This window comes from Protopterus annectens, chromosome 5.part0, assembly GCF_019279795.1.
Source record: "Protopterus annectens isolate FY-2018-M chromosome 5.part0, PAN1.0, whole genome shotgun sequence".
Taxonomy (NCBI): domain Eukaryota; kingdom Metazoa; phylum Chordata; order Ceratodontiformes; family Protopteridae; genus Protopterus; species Protopterus annectens.
The window spans coordinates 1481001995-1481012502 of record NC_056735.1 but is presented as its reverse complement, the minus strand read 5'-3'; positions in this window follow the sequence as shown (position 1 = coordinate 1481012502).

Genomic DNA, 10508 nt, shown 5'->3' with positions numbered 1-10508 from the left:
ATAATTGGCTAGGCCTAAAATGGCTCGCAAGAGCAGTCAGCCTAGTACTAACCTAACCTATTTTTTAACCTATAATAATTTTCAGAATAATACTAAATACAACGTTAAACAATTTTGAACATCCATTAAAGAAATCTTACATCCCAACCAAAAATTCAACCCAAACCCCTCTCCCAATAACTCACCACTCTAAACTGCAATACAGTTCAACTCTTAGTATAGCATCTCTAACTAAGGATTCCTCAACATCTAATCCCAACCCTGCCTAACAGCCACATATCACTATAGCCATTTGCATCTTCAAACCTGTACCACATCCTATATAAAACTATTCTTAAACAAACTTAAAATGTGCTCTTCTTCAGCTGATGACCTCCCAAGCAAGTACCTAAAAATAGCAGCCAGTAGCATTGCCTATCCTATCTCAATCCTTATATATAGGTCAGTCCAGGAATCCCATGTTCCCTCTATTTGGAAAAAGTCACACATTATCCCACTGCACAAAGCAGAAAATTCAACTAACATTAATAACTTTAGACCTATAGCAAGCTTATCTCCCCTAGCCAAAATACCTGAAAAATTTATTCAAAAACAATTGCTAGACTATCTCCTGCACGAAGAACTCTTATCCCCTACACAATATGGCTTCCGTCTTTCCCATAGTACTAGCACTGCCCTTCTCTCCTTTATAGATACTGTCAATAAAGCTAAAGATAATGGAAATCTAGTTGTTTCCTTATTTCTAGACTTGTCTAAAGCCTTTGACACAGTTTTGTCACAGCAAACCTACTTCAAATGTCCTCATTAGGTAGCTCTCAGCCCACACTTCTGTGGTTCAAAAGCTACCTGTCCAATAGGTATCACTCAGCAAAATGGCACTCCATGCTTTCCTTACCACCCACTCATCACCAGTGTACCACAAAGCTCTATCCTTGGTACCCTCCTCTTTAGTATTTTCACCAACACCATCTATACTTCCACATCAATATGCAGATGATTCCACTCTCATTTGCACATCTGACAACAGGGTACACTTCCAAAAAAATTACTCTGGAAGTTTTAACAGCCACTGAAACATGTCTTCATAACTCACAATTCATGTTCAACCCAAAAAAGACCAAACTAATACTTTTTTCCCCAAATCTCCCATGAAAAACAAAATGTAAAGTTCTCTCTCTTGATAATACAACAATTGAAGTCTTTTCATATAGCAGACTATTAGGGGTGATAGTGGACAATGATCTTGCATATGACTTGCATATAAAAAACTGCATAAGAAAAGCTCCTCAAAAACTAGGGATGCTTTACTGGGCCAAAAACTCTCAATGAAGCAACTAAAACTACACTTGCCACTAATTTTCTCCCCACTTTTTACAGTGCTCCCATCCTTACTAACCCCCAGGGTTCACAAAAATTAAAACTTGAACAATGCTATAATAAATTTGCAGTACCCTTTCAGAACACACCACTGTATAACACCAAAATGCCTAATTTGGTTAATGTCACATCAACTAACATGTATACAACTTCCTACCACCTATAAAATTATCCAGTATCCATCTGCCTGTCCAGCACTAAAAACATTCTATATAACTATGTTCCCAGTCAGCCATTGTGATCCACTGACCAAAAACTCCTATCTGTCTACAAACCTAGCAAATCTGAGCATTCTCTGTAGTCATACAAGGTTGCTAAGGCCTGGAACCCCTTACCTTTATCCAGCAGGTCTGTACCCTCTCTCCCATCTTTCAAAACCACTGAAAGACTTCCTAGTTAAATCTGGCTCTGTTCTTGCTCAAATCCAGGATACACTATATTCTTAAATATGCACAATCTATTTTCATTCCTTATATTCCTTATACTTTCTTATTCTCCCTTCTTCGCTTACTTCCTTACTGCTATCTAATTATCTTCCCTGACTTTATCTCTAAATATGCAATAAGCCTGTTTTCCCTCACTTCATATTGCAATTCCTATTTCTATTAAACTAACTAACCTTTAATTTCTCTACAAACTGTCTAGAATTTCTGCAAATATTAAATGATTTGAACAAACTTGTAAAAAACGGTAAAACCACAAAGGAAAAAACTGCACAAATCCCAAGCACTCCAATGTATTTTACTGCCACGTTTTTGTTTTGTGGTTTGGTCGGCTACAGTGGAGTGCTTGGGATTCGTGCAATATTAAATGATTGCCATTTACCTTGTAATGATTTTTAACCAATGTTTTTATAGTATGTCTAATTTGTTATAATTATTGAATCTGATGATGTTTTTGTTTTATTTTTGAAGATTGTAAAATTATTGTTCTTAAAATGTATTCTAAAAATGTGGAGCTTTTCTTCACAGGCTTTTGCTGAAAATGTGCTTCTACCCAGTTGGACTTTCCCAGTAATCAAATACCAATAAACAAGGATATAAGGATTCCCAGATGATAGATGGATAACTGAAGTTACCCATAATTAGGATATTTGGGATTATTAGGTATGGAAAGCAGCTTATCAATGCACCTACTCAAGTGACATGGAAGGGGATCAATAGTTTTTAATGATATACTAACTGATTTTATTGAATGTGACCTAAATATCAACAAGCTCGGATTCAGAATCTTGACGTATTTGATATAATATTTGAGTAGGTCCCCCTTACTCTCTAATAGTCTGAAAGAGTGAGACATGCTGTACCCTATCAGAGAGGGAGCACATCAGAACACAGAAAATTATGTTTCTACAACAATACCTATATTAATGTGCTCAACCATTTAGAAAGTCTCAAAATTAGGCAATTTATGTTCAGATTCCTAACATTGAGCACCTTAAAGTAAGCTGGATTGCAATTTGCTAGACTGGAATGTCTAACAAATGAACTTTACCTCAAAAGGCACTACGGGGACAGAAACATCTTTGTCAATATGTGCAAACCCTGAGTAGAGGCCATTCCTGGCAAAACAGGCTTGCTTATCAGTTATCACCCCCCACATGACATACATTAGATCCCTTTAAAATGACACAAGTTAATAAGCCAAATGTTGAAATCAATTATTTTCTTTGAAATTGTGGCATCATTCTCAGAGAAAGCAAGACACTGCTCAGCAGAGTCATAGTTGGCTCATTAAGCACCCAGGGTTGCTCACTAGTCTCGTGTCCTTAATTCTTAGTTAAAGAGCAAAAACATGTCTTCTTGCGAAGCACTGAAGCAAGTGCATTACAAAAGTAGTATGTAAATTAATTTCTGTTCCAGCATTCAGACATATCAGTACAGAAATGAATTTAGGTACTGCAATCACATTCCCCAACACCTTGAGCATTTACCCCCACCCTAGCTATGCTTCTGCTGCTAAAGACAATTGTCTTTTCTGCAATGGACACATACATATAGAGCTAATCTCTCTCTCTCTTTACATTTTCAATAAGGTTTAACATCTTAGTTCATTCTCCCCAGTGTAGGTGACGAGACAATATCCATGCCTGTGGTGAAGGCACCAAACTCCAGTCCTACCACCATACAGAAAGGTTGCCATGATCATATAACACAAGAGGCCAGCATATGCAGCATTTAGATACTTTATTCAAAAATATATATTAATTAAGGCATATAATGCCACATAAACATGATGAACAATTCAAACCGGTTTTGGCTATCCAGCCTTCATCAGTAAAAAGAGAATTACTTGTGCACAAGATCCCATTAATATTTATAGATACCACCAACCAATGGGAACATGGTATAGTCCAACCCTAAAGCTGGTTCCACAATGTTGTTAATATAGTAATGTTTAACTACTAATATCATCACCACAGTGGATATAATTTGGAATGTTCCAACCAATACTGTAGCGCCTGTAGGCCCGCCCAATGGGGTATGCTGGTATATAACGACTTCACATCCAATGTGCACATAAGCCAGTGTGGTTCAAGTTGTGTGTCTTGTATGATCTGAAGAAACTGTGTAGTATCTTGGAGTCTGGCCCTGACTGCTGTCAGTAATGGTTTAAGATGTTGTGTCAGGAACATGGATAATGGTTCTGTAAGGGAGCCAATGCCTGACACAATAGGTCTACCTGGAGGTTTAGAAATAGATTTGTGTATTTTCGGAAGCAGATACAGAATTTGTTTTTGGGGATCCATCACCGTTAAATGTTTGACTGTATTTTGAGTAATGATTCATTTCATTCAGCATTTTTCTTTTTTTGTTTATTATTTTCTATGTAAATTACCAAGATTATAAGCTATTTTGTTAACACATTTATTATGTTAATATATATATCTTATGGAGTTTTTATGGTTTTCTATAAGCTCCGATTTGTTTATGGTGATGATATTAGTAGTTAAACATTACTATATTAACAGCATTGTGGAACCAGCTTCAGGGTTGGACTATACCATGTTCCCATCGGTTGGTGGTATCTATAAATATTAATGGGATCTTGTGCACAAGTAATTCTCTTTTCACTGATGAAGGCTGGATAGCCAAAACCGGTTTGAGTTGTTCATCATGTTTATGTGGCATTATATGCCTTAATTAATATATATTTTTGAATAAAGTATCTAAATGCTGCATATGCTGGCCTCTTGTGTTATATGGATTAATGGTTTGGGCCGTGCATACCATACCTGCGAGGCATCTTGTTTCTATTGCCATGATCATAACCCTGAAGAGGCTAGAGACTAACTTTTCTGTATCCCTATTGCTAATATATTACTATGTCTAGCTACAGTAACTATGGGAGCAGTCATGGAGCCAGGTGACCCACTTTAGTTCTTAGTGAAGATGCAGAAGACAATCTTTTAAAATGAGTAGTATTATGTGGCCAAGGTTTGTTCAAATGAAGTCTTGGTGGCTTTGGTAATGATTTCTTAACAACCTCATCAAAAATGTGTCTGTTGCTAGGTGGTTGTGCATATTGTTAAACTGGTTACTGACATGCACTGTGTCTGAGTTTAGACTTAAAAAGTATTCACACCTTTCACCAGCAGTATCAACAAGTGATTGTCAGTCATCCAGAAGCAGCTGCTGCACTGCCTCAGAGATCCCAAAGCTAAAAAGTAATTAGTAAGAAAAACTCAGGACAGACAGCAACCAATTCAGGTAGGAAGGAGCAGAACTATTCCTCCAGGAGCAGAACTATTCCTCCTATTCCCAGGATCAGTATCCATAACCACCAGATCTAAAATCAGCAACAGTCAACACAGTCACTCATCTGTTGTCTGGTCTAATCCCAGATGAAACAAAGGCAGATAACAAAAATAGAGTTAGCATTGCAGATCCAAACCCAAGTTAAACAAAGGTATCATTCATACAAAATCCAGTTAAAGCAGCATGAATTCAACAAGCTTAGTACACCACAGCTCAGAACTGTAAAGCAGTAACTCACATATGTTCTGCTATTCTATTTTTGGGCTTTTCCCACTTTGAAAATTCTCTCTGTAACTGTTTTTAATCACTTTCTCTTCTGCTTCTGTATACTCCAGCAAAACTATTTTTGCTACACCATGCACACTTTTCATAATCCTGGAAACTGATACTTTACATGCACTTTTCATTAACCTGGAAAATGATATTTTTCAATATAGTTATGTCTGGCCTTGCCAAAAGCTGAAATAGGTAGCAGCCTATTGCACTATTTGGCTAGGGGCACTTTTCCAACACTCATGTATTTATTAATTTTAAAGTAAAGAAACATGGCAGCAGTGTTTCTCTAATCTAAAATGATGAACAAATACGTGGCCCATGGTGCTCTGGTTCAAAGCAACTGCAACTGTGGCTCCCTATGGAGGAGGTACGGTATATCTGACCATTCAGTTTGTGGGATTTCTGCTCTGTCCGACCTGGAATCAACCTCATTTGTTATCTAGCCTGTAGGATAGCAAAGAGCAGAAAGTCCACACATTTTAAATAGTAAAGCAGCAGTATTAGGTATTTTTTTTAAATCCTGGCAAGCAACCAGACATAAGTGGTGGACAGCTTTGCAGGACTAAGTTTGGAGTACTTTACTGTGGCTGACTGGTGACATTGTGTGTGCGTGTGGGGGGGGGACTTGTCACAGTGTATTTAAGAGTATCTAGTTGTCATAATTTCTTTCACTTACCATCACAGTCAAACATCAGGATTGTACACAATAAGTGACTCTCTCTGGTGGTCTAGACAGGATGTGTATGAAAGCAAATGACCACTGACACAGTGGTGTAGCATGTAGCACTGCAATCTCACACTCTCTTTGGCTGAGTTCTTGACTGTGTCAGTTTCTGTGTAGACTTTACTTTTCTTTGTCTCTGTGGGATTTTTATCAAGCTGTTCTTGTTTTCCTCCAACACACCACAGTCATGCCATAGGTGAACTGGCATTCTATCAATTAATGTGAAGGTAAGCATGCAGTGTGTGTGTGTTTTGTCTGATAGATTTGACTTATCAGGGGCAGTGTTGGTATGTGTGGGAATGTATGAAATGTTAAGTGCACCGTGTGGTAGACCTAACTTTTCAGAGGCAGCATCAGTTGGCATGCATGCAAATGTGGGGGTGTATGTGTGTGTGTATATGTGAAAAAATAGTATCTGTAATTTTTATTTGTGAACACATATAATATTAACAAATTCAGATATAACTCTTCTTTGTAGCAGGAAAAAAAAGTCAAATCATTAACTTTCAAAAATAAGGCATAAGACTTGTTGCAAATATCTAGAACCTCAGAACATCTGGGTCCTGATTTATCCCACATCCCTAGAGGTATAAATGGATTTTTGACACAGGTGTAGTAGGCCTTCTTCCCTGAGCCCCACCTAGTCTAAAACCATTAGTTGTAAATATATATTGTGGCAAACCATTTTTTTGTATGTTTGGCAATGGTAAACATGTTTTTTGCATGTTTAGTAATGCCATTTGTCTGTGGACAATGTGGTCATTAGTTCCTTAATTTTCTATACAATGAAACCCCAGGATGTGTGCAGCAACTCCACTATAGCTTGTGTGCAAGCTAGGGACAGTGTGGTCATTATTTCTTTAACTTTCCTCCCAAAAACCTGAGAAGTGTGTATAAAAGGTCAATATGATTTTTCTAGGGGTAGTGCATATCAAGGAGTGATTAAACTGAATACATTACTGTAATGCTTTTTTTTTTCACTTTTCTCAAAATCAGTCATCAGACATATATTAAACTGGCTATCTTTCTGGAGCAGAGGTTGACATCAAGATGATATCATGACTGCACCAATCCATAGAGAAACCACTACGGTTGGTGTTTGATCTGTAAGGTTGTGGATTTCTTATCTATTTTTTTTCTTTCATAAACTACTGGTCCTAGACATTTTAGTTCCCTAAAGAAAACATTTTTGGTAACAGCTTATTATGAAGGAAATATGGTGGAAGTTTACTGGAGTAGCACAACAGCCACAATATGGCAAAGGAGAACAGTGAATCCAGTAGAAGTTTGCTGTCGTGTGACCAAAAATCCACCAGAGCATTTGGGTCCAAGTAGTCCAGGACAACCTATCAAGGCAAAAAATTTCCTTACAGTTGTGTGTAATAAGTCCACCAAAGCATGGCTAAAATTCTGTTTTATTGTATAAAACAATCTTAAAACATATCTTATTGTGCACTTTCATCCCCAAACTCAGGACTTGATCAGAACATCAAGACACTCCCCGGGATTTATTAAACTCCGTGCAGGAATAGTGCTATTGCTGCATGGAGCGGATTGTGCCCATGTAGAACAGCAGCGCGCCTTGCATATTAATGAAGGCACACTGCTGTATTCTCCAAACAGACAAAATCTGTGTAATAGCGCAGGGGCATGTCCGAGCACTGCTCACACAGTACACACACCCCCTGCACTCTAGAATTGCTGTATGGCAATCCCAAAGCAACTAACAGTGTCTGCGGACACTGTTATAACATAACAGTGTCCTCAGACAAAATACACTAAAACCATACAAAAGCACAGCCCCCTCCCCCACAATGGTCTAGCACAGATAATGTCCAGAATGGTATGCCAGTGTACATGCTGGCATACCAAATAAGTAAGCATGTTCCTGAGAGGAACATTTAAACCAATTCCCCCACGTATGATGTAGTTGTTCAGATGTCCTGCCCTAAGATGCAGAAAGAAATGTACATACCCCTACAGTATAAAAAAAATAAAACACATGTTTATTTTATTTTTTTTCCATCCCCAATAAAGTTTAAGCGTAGCTGAGCGGGTGTGTGGATCACACAGCTGTGTATACCATAGCTGAAACATCCGGGGAGCTAATTAGAAACATACAGCCAAAGCAGTCAAAGGGAAATAGTGTAGTGGTTAGAGCGTTTACTTAGCATGCAGTCATTCGCGGTTCGAGAACCAATGTAGTCCATTCATTTTTATATGTCAAAACAGCACTAAAAGTATCTTTTTTATAAATAGGTAGTGAATAATATATATTTGTTAACCAGGGTAGTGTAGCATTTCCAAATGTGAGGTGTCAGTGTAGTACAGATGTGAAACCCCCATATAAACACAAGTGTCTCATACAGTATAGCCACAAAAGAATATATTGTAATGAAAGCACATAGGTGGATGTTATGGAAGGGAAACATACATATCATACGATGTCATTAATAAGGAATCAACCCCACAATCCTGATAGCCCATAAAATGAAAGCTGAATAATGACGTACACAGCTATGCTTAGTCAGAGTAAGCATTGCTTAAATTTGTATGCTTAGCAATAATTAGCATAGCTAAGCAAATTTGTGCACTGGTAAGCAGTGCTTGCCATGTCTAAGCAATGCTCATCTTAGCTAAGTGAGTTTATCCGATGCTTAGCTTAGCTCAGCATATTCAAAACCATACAATCATGGCAAAGTGTGGGAAATCAGTCCTATTTAAACCTCGCAGGTGGGAAAACAGCCCATAACCAGTTGTAGCTCATCACTGCAGGCACTACGGCTGGTGTTGGTGAAGGTACATACTTTCAGGTGCAGCGCTGGGGCATTCAGGAGTCCAGGGTCATGGTTGGACTCCTAGTAAAAGACCATGAAGGGAGACTGCTGCAGGACCAGTACCAGGGCTCCCAATACAAAGCAGAGGCCTGGGACTGTCTTGCATGTGATCTCACCAGTGCCACTGGCATCCCTCAGACTGGAGAGCAGGTCTGGCACCACTTTGTTGACTTGAAGAGTAGGAAGAGGGAGCTCTTGGACAGGTGGGTCCAAGATGCATGGGTGAGGAATGTCTCAGCTGTATGTAAGTATCAGTATCAATAAGTGATTTCCAAAGTCCAACCTGTGTATGTGATGGATAGGTATGTATAAATGTTTCTCTATCTCCTGTTCAGCTACAGATGAGAGGGCCGCAAACATGGACATCCATGCCAGCAGGCTGCTAAGGCTGTGTCGAGAGGCTGGTGAGTACAAACCTAGCTCGTAGTATTCAGGGCAAATAAATAGAAAGGAGTAGAATGCCACCTGTCAGTATTTAAAAATGGGTATGGTTTGTACTGAATAAATAAGAGATTAGCAGAGTAATAGTGACATACAGGGTATATATCAATAAAAGTGTCAGTACCTGTCAATAAAAGTCAAAACCCCAGACTGGTTGTGTTTACTTTGGTATGTGGCGGTATGAATCAAAATGTGTACAGTTTCTGCACAGCAACTACAGCTCTGAAAGCATTAAATAATCAAGGCTCATCTGACAAAGATTGTGGAGTTGTAAAACAGGAGATTAACTATATGAAATGTTCCATGCACCAAGATCTGATACTTGAATAGGAATGTTGTATTAGCCAGTGTTTTCCAGACTGTGCTATGTCAAAGTATGAATACACAGTATAAGAACCATCTGCCATGTTTGACTGTCAGAATTACAAGGTCAAATTATACAACCTAGAGTGTATTAGGCAGAAAACAGTCAAACAAGTGACATAAGTTTCTCAAAAGCTCATTATGATGAAACACAAGCTTTGTTCTATTTTTTTGCACAAAAAGCACGGTTCAAATCCCGGGAGTGGTAGTAAGCTGTATGCATAATTTCATCCAGGAATATGTGAATATGTGTAGAAACAGTCAGGTAGTGTTAACAGAAATTTCCTCCACAGGTCTGCCAGGTAAGAAAAGGTATATCTTGGCTGTAAAAAGGCTGTACTTATACACTGTGTATACCACCCACTGTCCAACCCCAAGGCTGCAAATGACAGCAAGATAAGTACATACACCAAGTAGTCTCCTCCAAGAAATGTACCTCAAGTGTTACGTTGTCACAGCTAGTGGTCACTACCGCCCACAACCAGGGTGACTGATAGAAATCAAGGCAGAGTAAGGCAGTAGAGCGCGCACACACACACACACACACACACACACACACACACACACACACACACACACACACACACACACACACACAGTATGAGTGCACATATGTAACCCTGACTATGTGAATATGGGTAGAAATAGTCAGGTAGTGTTAACAGAAACTTCTTCCAGAGGTCTGCCAGGTAAGAAGGCTGTAGTTATACACTGTGTACAAACATAACACTG